Source organism: Myotis myotis, unplaced genomic scaffold (genome assembly GCF_014108235.1).
Source record: "Myotis myotis isolate mMyoMyo1 unplaced genomic scaffold, mMyoMyo1.p scaffold_m19_p_4, whole genome shotgun sequence".
Classification (NCBI taxonomy): Eukaryota; Metazoa; Chordata; class Mammalia; order Chiroptera; family Vespertilionidae; genus Myotis; species Myotis myotis.
The window spans coordinates 23372745-23387659 of NW_023416346.1; the positions used below are offsets into that span (position 1 = coordinate 23372745).

General features: G+C 41.0%; 1 protein-coding gene and 1 non-coding gene across 11 annotated transcripts in view; both read left to right on the forward strand.

The window, feature by feature from the left end:
- Positions 1–14915, forward strand: part of ATP11C (ATPase phospholipid transporting 11C) — a 226964-nt gene that overhangs the window by 24481 nt on the left and 187568 nt on the right. The gene's annotated exons all lie outside the window — the stretch shown is intronic.
- On the forward strand, positions 5724–5856 carry LOC118654871. Its single transcript, XR_004967128.1, has one exon. It is a non-coding gene; the product is annotated as a small nucleolar RNA SNORA22 (small nucleolar RNA).

Below are 14915 nucleotides of genomic sequence, written 5' to 3' on the forward strand. Positions count from 1 at the left end.
TGTCTTTATTTTCTATTCAGTATATTAATCCTTTATTGGTTATATTTGTTGCAGATATCTTTTCAATTTGTGGCTTGTCCTTTTACCTTTTTGGTGTCTTTTGATAAACAAAGTTCTTAACTTTAATGTAGTTAATTTTTTAACCTTTTTCTTTATGGTTAGTTCTTTTATGTGTCTTATTTAAGCAGTCCTTCCCCATGCCAAAGTTGGAAAGCTAGTCTCCTTTATCGTTTTTCTAAAAGTTTGGAAAATTATTTTTGAGCCTCATTTTTCAGGTCCATAAAATGCAGGGGGTTAATAGGTGTTTTCTAACAATCATTTACTCTTTGACATTGTGACCTGAAAGTACACTGAAGGTATCTGTGTATATTTTCAGAGATTACAGTGTTTAGTAATGTCCCCCACCATGAAGTTTCAGATTCACTCCTACTTTATTTCTCTTTCTCTCATTTCCCCAGCCTCTTCCTTCCTGTTTTTGTGTGTGTGTGTGTGTGTGTTTTGTTTTTAGAAAAGTAATCGCTTGAATTCTGCAGCATAAATTTTCTGTGTTGAAGCAGAATTTTAAAATTGAAATTTGGATTGAGATCATTGTAGATATGCATGGAGTTGTAAGAAATAATAGAGATTCCCATGGACCCTTTACCCAGTTTCTCCCAATTGTAACATCTTGCAAAACTGTAGTATAATGTCACAACTAGGGTATTGATATTGATAACATCCACTGATCTTATTCATAGTTCTTCTGTTATACTTGTACTCATTTGTGTCTGTATGTATGTGTTTAGTTCTATGCAGTTTTATCTCATGTGTAGGTTTGTATAACCACAAGATACAGAAAGAAACAGCAATTTAAAAAACACACGGTGTTTTTAAAAGTCTGTGTCACTGAGTACCTTCAGTGTTCCAGAGTGTCCAGTTTGGCTGGTGCTCACACAGTTCAAGGACCACCCCAGATTACATAATCCAGAAGTAAATTGATGATCTGAAATCTTGACCTGAGAGATAAGAGGAACTTTGGTCATTGGGTCTGAGGTTATGGGAGGGCAGTTAGCATGCCCACAAACTGTAATCATTTATTTGGAATTGTATACGCCCATATGAACCTGCATTTGAGACATCTTGGTAAAAGCTGTTTTTGGTCCATAACACCAGTAGGAATCATTCAAATTCCACCTGGTTATTAGTAGTGGAAAGGAGGAATGATAATCCTAAGAAAACAAGTAAAGGCATGACAGAATGGGCACTGATTTATATAGCTCTATAAATAGAAACTTATATTATCCTCAGGTTGGTTGTCAAGGACATTTGAAGACTGCATTTATGGAGAGCTATGTGTGCTTTAACTAATGTCTACCTCAAAATATTTAAAAACACTCAGCATCTTCAGTGCAGTTTATTTATTCACTACTTTATTGCCTTCTTATGACAGGCCAAGCACTATGCTAAGCAATGGGGACCAAGTGGTGAATAAAAATAGAAGTGTCCTATAGAGCTTGTAATCTAATTTACAATGAAAAATAAGCAACAAATTTATAATTACTCATTTTCATAAGTTAAAAATAAAGAGAAACAGATAATAGAAATAGGGTTTTTTTTAAATATATTTTACTGATTTTTTTACAGAGAGGAAGGGAGAGAGATAGATAGTCAGAAACATCGATGAGAGAGAAACATCGATCAGCTGCCTCCTGCACATCTCCCACTGGGGATGTGCCCGCAACCCAGGTACATGCCCTTGACCGGAATCGAACCCGGGACCCTTCGGTCCGCAGGCCGACGCTCTATCCACCGAGCCAAACCGGTTTCGGCAGGGTTTGTTTTTGATAGGGTGGCCAACAAGTTCCATGTGAGGAAATGACACTTAGGCAGATAACTGAAGGAATGAGGGACTACTTCTGCAAAAGGGGTTGGGAGTAGATATTGGAACCAAATTGTTTAAAGGCCCTGAGTTGGAAAAGAGCCAGGTACACTGGGAAACTGAAAGGAGGGTAATGTGGCTGAAGGGCACATTCACTGGAGGAAGGGGAGGGGAAATGGCAGTGAAAGAGGATAGGATTTTGGGGCACTGTCTTGGGGGCAATTTAGATCTCTTAATCTGAATTTAAAGCCATGAGGGTGATTATGAGATGTGGAAGGGTGGTGATCATGAAGTTGCCCACTTAATCAATTCACAAGATTTTTTGAATATCCTACTATGTTTCAGGCACTAATTCTACTTGCTAGGGATGCACTGGTGAGTAAAACAAAGAAAAATCTCTGTCCCCATGGACCTTACATTTTATTTTTCATTTTATTATTATTTGTTTATTGAGTTCAGAGAGTAAGGGAGAGGGAAAGAGAGATAGAAACATCAATGATGAGAGAGAATCATTGATCGGCTATCTCCTGCACACCCCATACTTGGGATCGAGCCCGAAACCTGGGCATGTGCCCCAACTGGGAATCAAACCATGACCTCCTGGTTCATAGGTCGATACTCAACCACTGACCCACGCCAGCAGGGCGGATCTTATATTTTAATATGGGAGGATGTTGCTTGGGTAAGTGGTAAACTGATGTAACAAAGCGTTCCAAAATACAGTAGCCAGTAAAAGGTAAATGCTTGTTTCTGTGGCATGTACTAGCCTAGGGCAAGGAGCCAGTCTCTATTCCATGAGGTCATTCAGGATCCCAGGTTAGTGAGACAGTTCTGCCTTCCTCAGCATTTGGTTTTCAAGTTCTAGGCAGCTAGAAGGAAAAAGTGTTCCAAGGCAAGCTTCTTTACGAAAATGATCAGAAATTTTCACACATTAGTATTACATACTTCAGTGTTACACATACCTCTGGAGAAATGTTAGTCATGTGGTCCTCCCTAACCACAAGGGAGACAGGGAAATGTAGTCTCTAGCTGAAAAGCCAGGTGCTCAGGAAGAAAGGAAGAACAGGTTTTGGTGGACAACCAGTAGACAGACAGATAACAAAATAAATAATTGCAATATCTTCTTTGCTAGTGATGAGTAATAAAGGGAAAATAAAGCAGGGAAGGAGGCTACGAGGTGTCAAGTGGTGGTTTCAGTCTTTCATAGGGTGAGAAAGGAAGGTTTCTCTGGAAAGGTGCCATGTGAATAAAGACCTGAATGAAGTCTGTGAGCAAGAAATGCCCTTCTGAGTTGTTATGAGGTCTGCCCTAGCATAGTGTTGGTTTTAACATGCTTGAATCTTGGACCTTATCTGAAAGTATTTAGATCAGGGGTGGGGAATGTCTGGCCCGCAGGCCTAGTAAGGCCCACAAAATCATTTGGTGTGGCCATGCCAAGGCATTAGGGGTGAGTTAATGAAATGTTTAACCAAATATAGCAGGCTACTTTTTTTTTTAATTAAATCTTTATTGTTCAGATTATTACATTTGTTCCTCTTTTTCCCCCCATAACTGCCCTCCTCCCAGTTCCCGCCCCACCCTCCGCCCTCACTCCCCACCCACTGTCCTCATCCATAGGTGCACGATTTTTGTCCAGTCTCTCCCCGCATCCCCTACAGCCCCCCAACCCCCCAGGAATAGTCAGTCCGCTCCCTTTCTATGGCCCTGATTCTATTATAATCACCAGTTTATTCTGTTCACCAGATTATTTATTCACTTGATTTTTAGATTCACTTGTTGATAGATGTGTATTTGTTGTTCATAATTTGTATCTTTACCTTTTTCTTCTTCTTCCTCTTCTTAAAGGATACCTTTCAGCATTTCATATAATACTGGTTTAGTGGTGATGAACTCCTTTAGCTTTTCCTTATCTGTGAAGCTCTTTATCTGACCTTCAATTCTGAATGATAGCTTTGCTGGATAAAGTAATCTTGGTTGTAGGTTCTTGGTATTCATCACTTTGAATATTTCTTGCCATTCCCTTCTGGCCTGCAAAGTTTCTGTTGAGAAATCAGCTGACAGTCATATGGGTATGCCCTTGTAGGTAACTGAGTTTCTTTCTCTTGCTGCTTTTAAGATTCTCTCTTTGTCTTTTGCTCTTGGCATTTTAATTATGATGTGTCTTGGTGTGGTCCTCTTTGGATTCCTTTTGTTTGGGGTTCTCTGCGCTTCCTGGACCTGTAAGTCTATTTCTTTCACCAGGTGGGGGAAGTTTTCTGTCATTATTTCTTCAAATAGGTTTTCAATATCTTGCTCTCTCTCATCTTCTGGCACCCCTATAATTCTGATGTTGGTACACTTGAAGCTGTCCCAGAGGCTCCTTACACTATTTTCATATTCTTTTTTCATTTTGCTTTTCCAGTTGGGTGTTTTTTGCTTCTTCGCATTTCGAATCTTTGATTTGATTCTTGCGCTCCTCTGGTCTGCTGTTGGGTGTCTGTATAATATTCTTTATTTCAGTCAGTGTATGCTTAATTTCTAGTTGGTTCTTTATCACAACATCGAGGGTCTCATTAGATTTCTTGAGGATCTCACTACATTTATCAGCAGTTTCTAGCAAATTATTGAAAGACCTTAAAATTGTGGTTTTTAGCTCTATATCCTCCATTTCTGTCATGTTTCTTTGTCTCCGCATTTTCATGGTTTCTTGGTGCACCCCCTTGTGGTCTTTGTGCACAGTCTTGTTGGAGTTAAGCCTTGATTGTTGTCGGCAATACTGGGGGTGATTTGACCTCCAGGCCAACTGGCTATGAGAGTCAGCTGTGTCTGCAGTGGGAGAACTTCTGTGCTGGATCCCTAGGGCAGTGCTAATCTAGCCTTTGCCTGAGGCTATCCGGCAAATGGCTCTGCGCAGGGCTTGGGCGGGGCGGGTCCCTGGGGATCTACAGGGTGGGCAGAGCGAGCAGTTATGGCTGCTCTCAGTTCCGTCCCTAGGGGCTCTGCCTCACAGAGTCCCAGCAACCACTGCAAACCTCGGAGAGAAAGCTGCCTTTGAGTTCTGACCGAAGCCAGACAGTCCCGCTTCTCCCGTTTGAGTCTGGGTCCCTAGAGACTCGCCCAGATCTGGAGCTCAGAGTCTGAAACTCCCTCCCGATTGAAAACAACAACCGTGCCCTCCGCCGCCAGCCCGCTCCGCGTGCACTCCGCACCTTAGTATTTCACTTCAGCACTGCGCCTCCTCTGAGTCTGGGTATGATATTCTCTTTCCTCCTAGTTGTAGAATTTCCACTCAGCCAGCCTTCCTGTGGTTCTGGATGATGTCCGTTCCGTCTTTTAGTTGTATTTTTGATTGGTTGTTTGAGGCAGCAATCTCCGGCGTTAACCTATGCCGCCATCTTGGTTTCTCCAGCAGGCTACTTTTTAAGTTGATAATTTTGTATGGCCTGCAGATGATGTTATAAATATCCAAATGGCCCTTGGCAGAAAAAGGGTTCCTCACCCCTGTTTTAGATAGTGGAAAGGCACCATTATGCTACTGCACACTCTGCTCCTACTTTATGGAATCTTCTCCCCGAAGACTCCTTTTCTAATTTTTCTTCAGAACTAAGCTCAAACATCACTTCCTTAAGGAAGACTTTCCTTGACCCTTGCTGAGGTCAGATCACCCAGTCTCACAGGGTCTGGTAGCACCTTGTTTTTCTCTTGCTTAGTTCTTTCTGCAATTTCAATTAATAATGAATTTTGGAACTAAGTATTAGCTGCCTTCCCTTCTAGAGCAAGATTTAAGGGCATGTGTGCTTGTAAATAAGTAATTATTTACTGCTGTCTATACTCAGAGCCAGTGTATAGTATGGACCTGGGTATTGCTCAAAAATATTTGTTGCTATTGCACAGTGAAAACCCAAGTGTGCTTTATAGTTCCCTTGGCTTTGACTCTGTGCTAGAGCCATGTCTGTACTTTTCCTTTGTATTGAAAGGACTGTCTATCCTATGAATGTATTCAGAAAGTAAGCACATTATTTAAAAATATTTATTGTTAAACAAAAAGAGCAGAAAATTCCTAAATCATGTAAACTTGAGTTTGGTAGGTTTTCTTATGTTATTGGAATGTTTAGAAAAGACAATATAAAGACAAGTATTTGCAATAACTGGGAGCTATTAGAAATGCATTTTTCAGGCCTCTGGTACAAACCTACTGCATCAGCAACTCTGAGGATGGGGCCTGGCAGTCTGTTTTGTAACAAACCCTCCAGGTATGTTCTATAAAAATATTGACTGAGGGTTGACTCAGTTTAAACCTTTCAAAATCAAGTACATTGTTTCTGACCAACAGTTGGTAATAAACTACTTTTCAGTCTCCCACTCCACCCCCCCTTTTATCATTTGACGTCATCAGATGTCAACTGAAATGTAAACAAGGTCTACTTGATTAGTCAACCCAGACCTGGACTTTAAAAATTACATAGTACTTTTTTAACCTTTACCCCTCTAAATCTAACTTTTATCTTCTGCCATCCAAATCCAGGAAATTATTGTAAAACTGATAATGCCCATGATTCCAGTGTTGCAATATTTTGTTTTTAAATTTTAAAAATTATTTTTATACAGGGTCAAAACTATTTTTTGCTAAAGCTTAGGTTTTTGTAGTTACTAGATTTCTATCTAAAGCATTTTGAAGCATTACCAAGGTTTAGTTGCACATATTCTTTGCTATCTTTAGATTCCAGGGCTGTGCTACACCATCAGTCTGTTTTTGCTGATGGATTGACTGCATTGTTAAAGGTCACTCATCCCCAATTTTGCCATTGATTTTAAATTTGCTCCATGTTTGATTCAAGGAACTATTTTGATAAAACTCTTCCCTCCTGGTGACTATTAGGTGATCCATAGGAAATTAATAGTAGGTTTCTTGCTCAGAGAACAGGTGGCCAAGCCTCATTGAGCCTCTTTCTGATACTTGGTTTGAATGGAGAAGGGAGATATCCAAAAAACAATTTTTAAAAACATTTTTAAAAATTGATTTTTAGAGAGAGAGGAAGGGAGAGGGAAAGAGAGAGAGAGAGAAACATCCATGTGAGAGTGAAACATAAATTGGCTGCCTCCTGCACGCCTCTTACATGTCCCCTACCGAGGATCGAGCCTGCAACCTGGGCATGTGCCCCAACCAGGAATGGAACCAACAACTTTACAGTGTATAAGATGATGCCCAAACAACTGAAACATATAGGCCAGGGCCCAAGAAAGAAATTTTAAATGCTTTAAAACTCTTTATTTCAGAGTATTTTCATTGTTGACAGTATTACAGATGTCCCCCATTTTCACCCTTTTGCCTAGCTCCACCCACACACGCCCCACCCCGGGCCTTCCCCACAAAAATTTGCAAAGATAGCACAGAGGGTTTTCATATACCTCACACACAGTTTCCCATATTATTAACATCTTGCACTCGTAATGTAGATTTGTCAGAATTAGTGAACCAATATTGATACAGTATATGATTAAAGTCCACAGTTTATTCTGATTTCCTCAGTTTTCCAATAATGTAATTTCTCTGTTTCAGAATCCTATTCAAGATACTTATTATCTCCTTAGACTCCTCTTGGCTGTGACAGTTTCTTTTTTTTAATACATGTTTATTGATTTCAGAGTGGAAGGGAGAGGTAGAGAGAAAAACATTAATGATGAGAGAGAATCATTGATCCTGCACGCCCCACATTTGGGGATAGAGCCTGTAACCTGGACATGTTCCCTGATCAGGAATCAAACTGCGACCTCCTGGTTGGTATTCAACCACTGAGCCACACTGGCTGGGCAGTTTCTCAGAATTTCCTTGGTTTAGATCAGTGATTTTCAACCTTGGCTGCACATTAGAATCACCTGGGAATCTTTTTAAAATCCTGATTTCTGGGCCTCATCCTCCGGAAATTCTGTTTCTTTGTTATGGGGTGAGGCCACAACATTAGTAACAAAGAAATAGAATTTCCGGAGGATGAGGCCCAGAAATCAGGATTTTAAAAAGATTCCCAGGTGATTCTAATGTGCAGCCAAGGTTGAGAACCACTGGTTTAGATGATGTTGACAGCGTTGAGAAATATTGGTCAGGTATTTTGTAGAATGTCCCTCAGTTGGGATTTGTCTACTTTTCTCATGATTATTTAGATTGAGGCTATTGAGTTTTGGGAGGAAGACCAGAGAAGTGAATTGCCATTTTTACCACACCATATCAAGAGTACATATTATCAATATGATGTAATTACCGTTGGTATTGATCTTAATCACATGTCTATGCTAGTGTTTACCAGATTCCTCCACCGTAAAGTTACTGTTTTTCCTCCTTTCCATATGTGCTCTTTGGAAAGAAGTCACTAAGTGTAGCCCAAGCGATTGTTGTTGTTGTTGTTTTAAATATATTTTTATTGCTTTCAGAGAGGGAGAGAGAGAGAGAAACATCAATGATGAGAGTCATTGATTGGCTGTCTCCTGCATGCCCCCTACCAGGGACCTAGCCCGCAACTCAGGCATGTGCCCTTGACTGAATTGAACTTGGGACCCTTCAGTTCACTGGCTAGGGCAATATTGTTTTTTAAATATGAAATTCCATATAACATCTTTCTTGCTGAGTTGAGACCTTCTCCATTATTATTATCATTATTTTTTAATTAAATCTTTATTGTTCAGATTATTACAGTTGTTCCTCTTTTTTCCCCCCATAGCTCCCCTCCACCCAGTTCCCCTCCCACCCTCTGCCCTCACCCCCCCACTGTCCTCATTCATAGGTGCACGATTTTTGTCCAGTCTCTCCCCGCATCCTCTACAGCCCCCCAACCCCCCAGGAATAGTCAGTCCACTCCCTTTCTATGGCCCTGATTCTATTATAATCACCAGTTTATTCTGTTCACCAGATTATTTATTCACTTGATTTTTAGATTCACTTGTTGATAGATGTGTATTTGTTGTTCATAATTTGTATCTTTACCTTTTTCTTCTTCTTCCTCTTCTTAAAGGATACCTTTCAGCATTTCATATAATACTGGTTTAGTGGTGATGAACTCCTTTAGCTTTTCCTTATCTGTGAAGCTCTTTATCTGACCTTCACTTCTGAATGATAGCTTTGCTGGGTAAAGTAATCTTGGTTGTAGGTTCTTGGTATTCATCACTTTGCATATTTCTTGCCACTCCCTTCTGGCCTGCATAGTTTCTGTTGAGAAATCAGCTGACAGTCGTATGGGTATTCCCTTGTAGGTAATTGACTGTCTTTCTCTTGCTGCTTTTAAGATTCTCTCTTTGTCTTTTGCTCTTGGCATTTTAATTATGATGTGTCTTGGTGTGGTCCTCTTTGGATTCCTTTTGTTTAGGGTTCTCTGCACTTCCTGGACCTGTAAGTCTATTTCTTTCACGAGGTAGGGGAAGTTTTCTGTCATTATTTCTTCAAATAGGTTTTCAATATCTTGCTCTCTCTCTTCTTCTGGTACCCCTATAATTCGGATGTTGGTACACTTGAAGCTGTCCCAGAGGCTCCTTACACTATCTTCGTATTTTTGGATTCTTTTTTCATTTTGCTTTTCCGGTTGGGTGTTTTTTGCTTCTTCGTATTTCAAATCTTTGACTTGATTCTTGCGCTCCTCTGGTCTGCTGTTGGGAGTCTGTATTCTTTATTTCAGTCCGTGTATGCTTAATTTCTAGTTGGTTCTTTATCACAACCTCGAGGGTCTCACTAGATTTCTTGAGGGTCTCATTCAGCTTATCGGTGGTTTCTAGAAAATTCTTGAAAAACCTTAAAAGTTTGGTTTTGAACTCTATATCCGGTAGTTTGCTTTCCTCCATTTCTGTCATTTGTGTCCTGTTTCTTTGTCTCGGCATTTTTTATGCTTCGCTGTGTCGATAGAGTGGCTTTCTGTGCTAAGTGTCCTATAGAGCCCAGTGGCTCAGCCTCCCCAATTACCTGAGCTAGACACTCTTGGTGCACCCCCTTGTGGGCTTCGTGCACAATCTTGTTGTAGTTAAGCCTTGATTGTTGTAGGTAACACTGGGAGGGATTGACCTCCTAGCCAATTGACTGTGAGAATCAGCTGTGTCTACAGTGGGAGAACTTCTGTGCTGGAGACACCCCTCCGAGGCAAGACTTGCTTCAATGGGGCTTTGGTGCTCACTGAGTCTGCCATCTGAGTGGGTCCTTTATGGACCCTAGGAGCTGCAATCTGGATGGTCCCACTCTGACCACCGGGCACACTGGCTCCTGGAGCTCTAAGGAGGTGCTAATCTAGCCTCTGCCTGAGGCTACCCAGCAGAAGCCAGCTGTGGAGCAATGCAAGTTGCTGTGGGGCCTTGGGCCAGCTGCAGTTTGTTAAGTAATTTTCAGGTTGCAAAGGGCCAGGCCTTTCATATGTAAAAGTCTCCGTGCAAGGCTTGGGCGGGGCGGGGTCCCAGGGGATCAACAGGGTGGAGCAAGCAGTTATGGCTGCTCTCAGTCCTGCCCTCAGAGGCCCTGCTTCTCAGTGTCCTGGCAGTCACTGCAAGCACCCCTGAGAGAAAGCTGCCCTCGAGTTCCGACCAGTGCCAGACAGTCCCGTTTCTTCCTTATGAGCCTGGGTCCCCAGAGACTCGCCCGGAACTGGAGCTCAGAACTTGAGACTCCCTCCCGATTAAAAAGGACAACCGTGTCCTCAGCCATCAGCCCTCTCCTGATGCACCTCCACACCTTTGTATTTTACTTCTGCACCGCAGCTCCTCTGAGTCTCAGTATGCTTTTTCTTTCCATCTTGTTGTAGAATTTCCACTCAGCCAGCCTTCTTGTGGTTCTGGATGATGTCTGTTCCGTCTTTTAGTTGTATTTTTGAAGTGGTTGTGCGAGGCAGCAATCTCCAGTGTTTACCTATGCCGCCATCTTGGTTTCTCTATTTTTTTGTTTGTGTTATTTTTGTATCTCCTTTTAAGTTTTATTTTAATTAGGAGACAGGTATATGAAGGTGACATGTTTAAAATGGCAAGAATTCACTTGCTAACATGGTTGTTAATAAGTTTGTGCTTCTCTGCTGTGCTTCTTTTGCCAGAATAAATGAAGCCCTAAAGATTTGCTTGTCTTCTTAACTCCTTTCTTAATATCTCATAGCAGTGACTGAGCTATTGATCTGAAGGGATAATGACTATTCTGCGTGTACTTTTTGCAGGTTCTGATATTTTAAGAACTGAGAGCTTTGAAAAAGAACATTGCTTTACTTCACATAAACTCAAGGCTTCTTCAAACCAAATAATATTTGGTATGTATCATAAAGAAGGTTTATGCCTAGAAATCACCAGATTCAGAGGTAGCAAAGGTTGAGGAAGTAAAAATTAAAGCAAACGATAGTGATTGCTTTAAGACTAATGAGTAGACTCAGCACCATGGGGCCATTGTCTTCAGCAGTTCCACTCTTTATCCACCCCATCCTTAATTCATGTCCTTGGTACCCAACAAAACTTAAAGACTTCTCAGAAAGATTGTTCCAGAAGGAAAGGCTCACATAATTCAAATAATTAACTATTTAACTACAGATGACTACTGTTAAATAATTTAAATCACACTCTTCAAATGTTATTGCAGTTCTCTTATTCATGTTTTACCAGTTAGACTTTCTCACCTTCTGTTTTCACTTATTTTATATTTAGAAGTAATAGTGAAAACTATTTCCCTAAACGAGACCCTTTCTATCCTCCCATCTTTCATATAAGTAGAAAAGATTGCACAGAAATTATGGATCAAACAACCTTCTGCTTATTTACTAGTACATTCCCTCACATGCTAGTCACAGTAACAGATGAAGATCAGAAAGTACTAGCAAAGAAGTCATCAGTACATCTTGCATTAAAATTTGTTAGGGAGTTTCAATATCAAGACATGAGTGTGTCATGCAGCAGATGAGCCTCTAGGATGAATTTTATTAATTCTCCACAGCAGCAAGATCTTATAATCAGGTAGTGTTGCTTGAGGCTTTCTCTTGCTTTGGAGTTGGATAATGTAAATTGTCTAACTTCTAGTGGATTTCCATTCTGTCATGTATCAAGGAACATCTGTGCAGATAGAGAGATTTTCTGTTGTGCTATGTGTGAGCTCAAGTGGTAGGGGTTAAAATTAGGTGTGAATAGATTTAACTGAATTTTGCTTCCTAATGACAGGCATATCTACCAGATCTGGTGACACTGCAAACATGGAAGGAACAGAAACTTCTGGGTTTCATTGCTGGCTTTGCCACTAGTTGTGTACTTTTTTTTCATGTAACTTTTCTCAGTGGTTCTCAGATTTTCATCTGTACAGTGAGAGTGGATAGGTCAGAAGATTTCTTAAACCCCTCAAGACCTTCTAAATCTGTGGTTCAGAATGGGAAAGGTTACGCATTGTGATCATGGTATGTTACATTAGGAAATAATGTAATGGGAATGTGATCTTCCCACAACACGTTTTATATATAGTTGTGGGCATGAGTCTTGACCAAGGAACTGATACCAAATTATTATTTTTTTTGTAGATATAGCCATAAACATAAAAATAAACAGATTTTTGGGTAATACCTATGGTCCATAGCACTTTTTAAAGATACGTATTCTGGCCCTGGCTAGTGTTCTCAGTGGTTAGAATGTCACCCATGCACTGAAAGGTTGCAGGTTTGATTCCTGGTCAAGGGCACGTACCTGGGTTTCGGGTTTGATCCCTGGCCGCAGTTGGAGCATGCAGGAGGCAAGCAATCAATGTGTCTCTCTCACATCGATGTTTCTCCTCTTTCTCTCCCCTCTCCCTCCCTTCCACTCTCTTTAAAAATAAATGGAAAAATATCCTCAGGTGAGGATTGATTTTTAAAAAAGATGTATTCTGGATTAGGGAAATGGTGGTGAAAGGAGAAAGTGAACAGAGAAGAAATGTCTATATACTGAATTCTATATTTCCCTTCCCTGGTTTTTCCATGTGACAGACTCTCTCCCAACTCTTTTCTGCATATGGCATGCCTCATACTCTCTGATGTTTGGAGAGCTATGGGGGCCTGCTGGCATTCAGAGCAATCTAGTGGACAGAATTGGGGTGGGTCACACCTGAATGAAGCTTTGGTTTTTCACCTGTCCTGAGTTAGAGAGAATTTCAGGTACCTCAGGCAACTAACTCAGCAGAATAGCATGTCTGCTAGTCTCATTCTGACTCTGTGCTTAGGTTTTTGTAAGGCTGCTTTTATGTAGTTCCTTGTGATTAAGAATGGCCTTGCCTTGTCCACTGTGTCTCAGTTGTGATTAGGAAGCAGTAGGCAGAGGTCTAGCAGGTGAGCAATGAGCCAAAAGATTGCCAGTTCAATTCCTGGTCAGGGCACATGCCCAAATTGCTGTCTCCATTCTTGGTAGGGGGTGTCCAGGAGGTAGCCAGTCTATGTTTCCCTCTCACATTGATGTTTCTTTCTCCCCCTCTCTTTTCCTCTCTCCCTAAAAATCAATAAAAATTCTTTAAAAAGCAAAAAAGAATGGCCCAGTATTTCCATGCCAGAAACGGGGCCCTGTTCTGTTTTGACCTCTGAAGTCCTTGTCTGCAATCAGTAGTTGGTGCCCTAGTTCCTCCAAGGATAGGAATATGATTTCTTTTAGCCAGACTTCTCAGGAACTTGAGCTCTGCCTAGATGCATGCCTGTGGTTGGGACTTTGCTGCCTGTTGTTGATGTTCACTGACTAATTGCTTTTTATCTGATTTCCCTGCTGTTGTGTTCTGTCTGCTTTCTCCATGCTGAGTATCCTGGTGCTCACTGTTCACCTTCCTAAACCTCTGCCTATTGCTGCCCACTCTCCTTTTTCAATTATGCACTCTTGCCTACATGGAATTCCTTCTCGAGTCTAACAGGGGTGGGCAAACTTTTTGACTCGAGGGCCACAATGGGTTCAAAAGCATGGATGGAGTGTTTATGTGAACTAATATAAATTCAAAGTAAACATCATTACATAAAAGGGTATGGTCTTTTTTTTTTTTTTCGTTTTATTCATTTCAAACGGGCCGGATCCGGCCCGCGGGCCGTAGTTTGCCCACGGCTGGTCTAGACCTTGTCTCTGGGCCCACCTCCAAGCACCAGACATTTCCTCCCTCTAGTATATAAGGGTCTGTGTAGACTATAGGGCCTGATATACTACACTGACTGCCTTCAGAAACTTAATTATGATAATCAGTGGTTTCCTTTCTTGGGTGCCTTTATAAAAAATGTACTATTAGCTTTTAGTTGACTTATTAGTTCATTATTTCCTGATATTATAAACTCACCTGTTAACATTTTTATTAGACCAATTTTTCTTTTTCTTTAGAATAAATCTCACATACCTCATTTTCAGCCACTTGTTACTTTCTCAAGGATGTGGCCTAAAATCATAAAATCTTCACATTGGAAAAGCCTTCCAAAGGTATTCAGTTGAACTTTCTTTTTTTAAAAAATATATTTTATTGATTTTTCACAGAGAGGAAGGGAAAGGGATAGAGAGTTAGAAACATCGATGAGAGAGAAACATCAATCAGCTGCCTCCTGCACGCCCCCTACTGGGGACGTGCCTGCAACTGAGGTACATGCCCTTGACTGGAATCGAACCTGGGACCCTTCAGTCCGCAGGCTGACGCTTTATCCACTGAGCCAAACCGGTTAGGGCAAGTTGAACTTTCAATGTGATGGGTAGCTTACCAGCTCCCCAAATAACCCATCAATCACATTTTGCAACAGTTCTCAATTGGTTTCTGGGGCCCAAACTATCAATTCATTAGCTTACTTATTCATTCACTCAGTCAACACAGTTACTGCTCTTAGCAAGGCACTAGGATATTAATGAAAGTTTATGTGTGAGACAATTCCTGTCCTTAGGGAGCTGCTACTTTGGTGGAGGGAATGGAGAGAAAAACGATCACCATTGCTAGCTAGAGACGTACAGTGGGCAAAAGAATGGGCCATTTCTTTTTTCTTTCTTTGGTGAATCCTCACCTGAGGATATTTTTTCTATTGATTTTCAGAGAGAGTGGAAGGAAGGGGGAGACACAGAAAGAGAAACATTAATGCAAGCAAAACACATCCATGGGTTGTCTCCCATATGTGCCCTG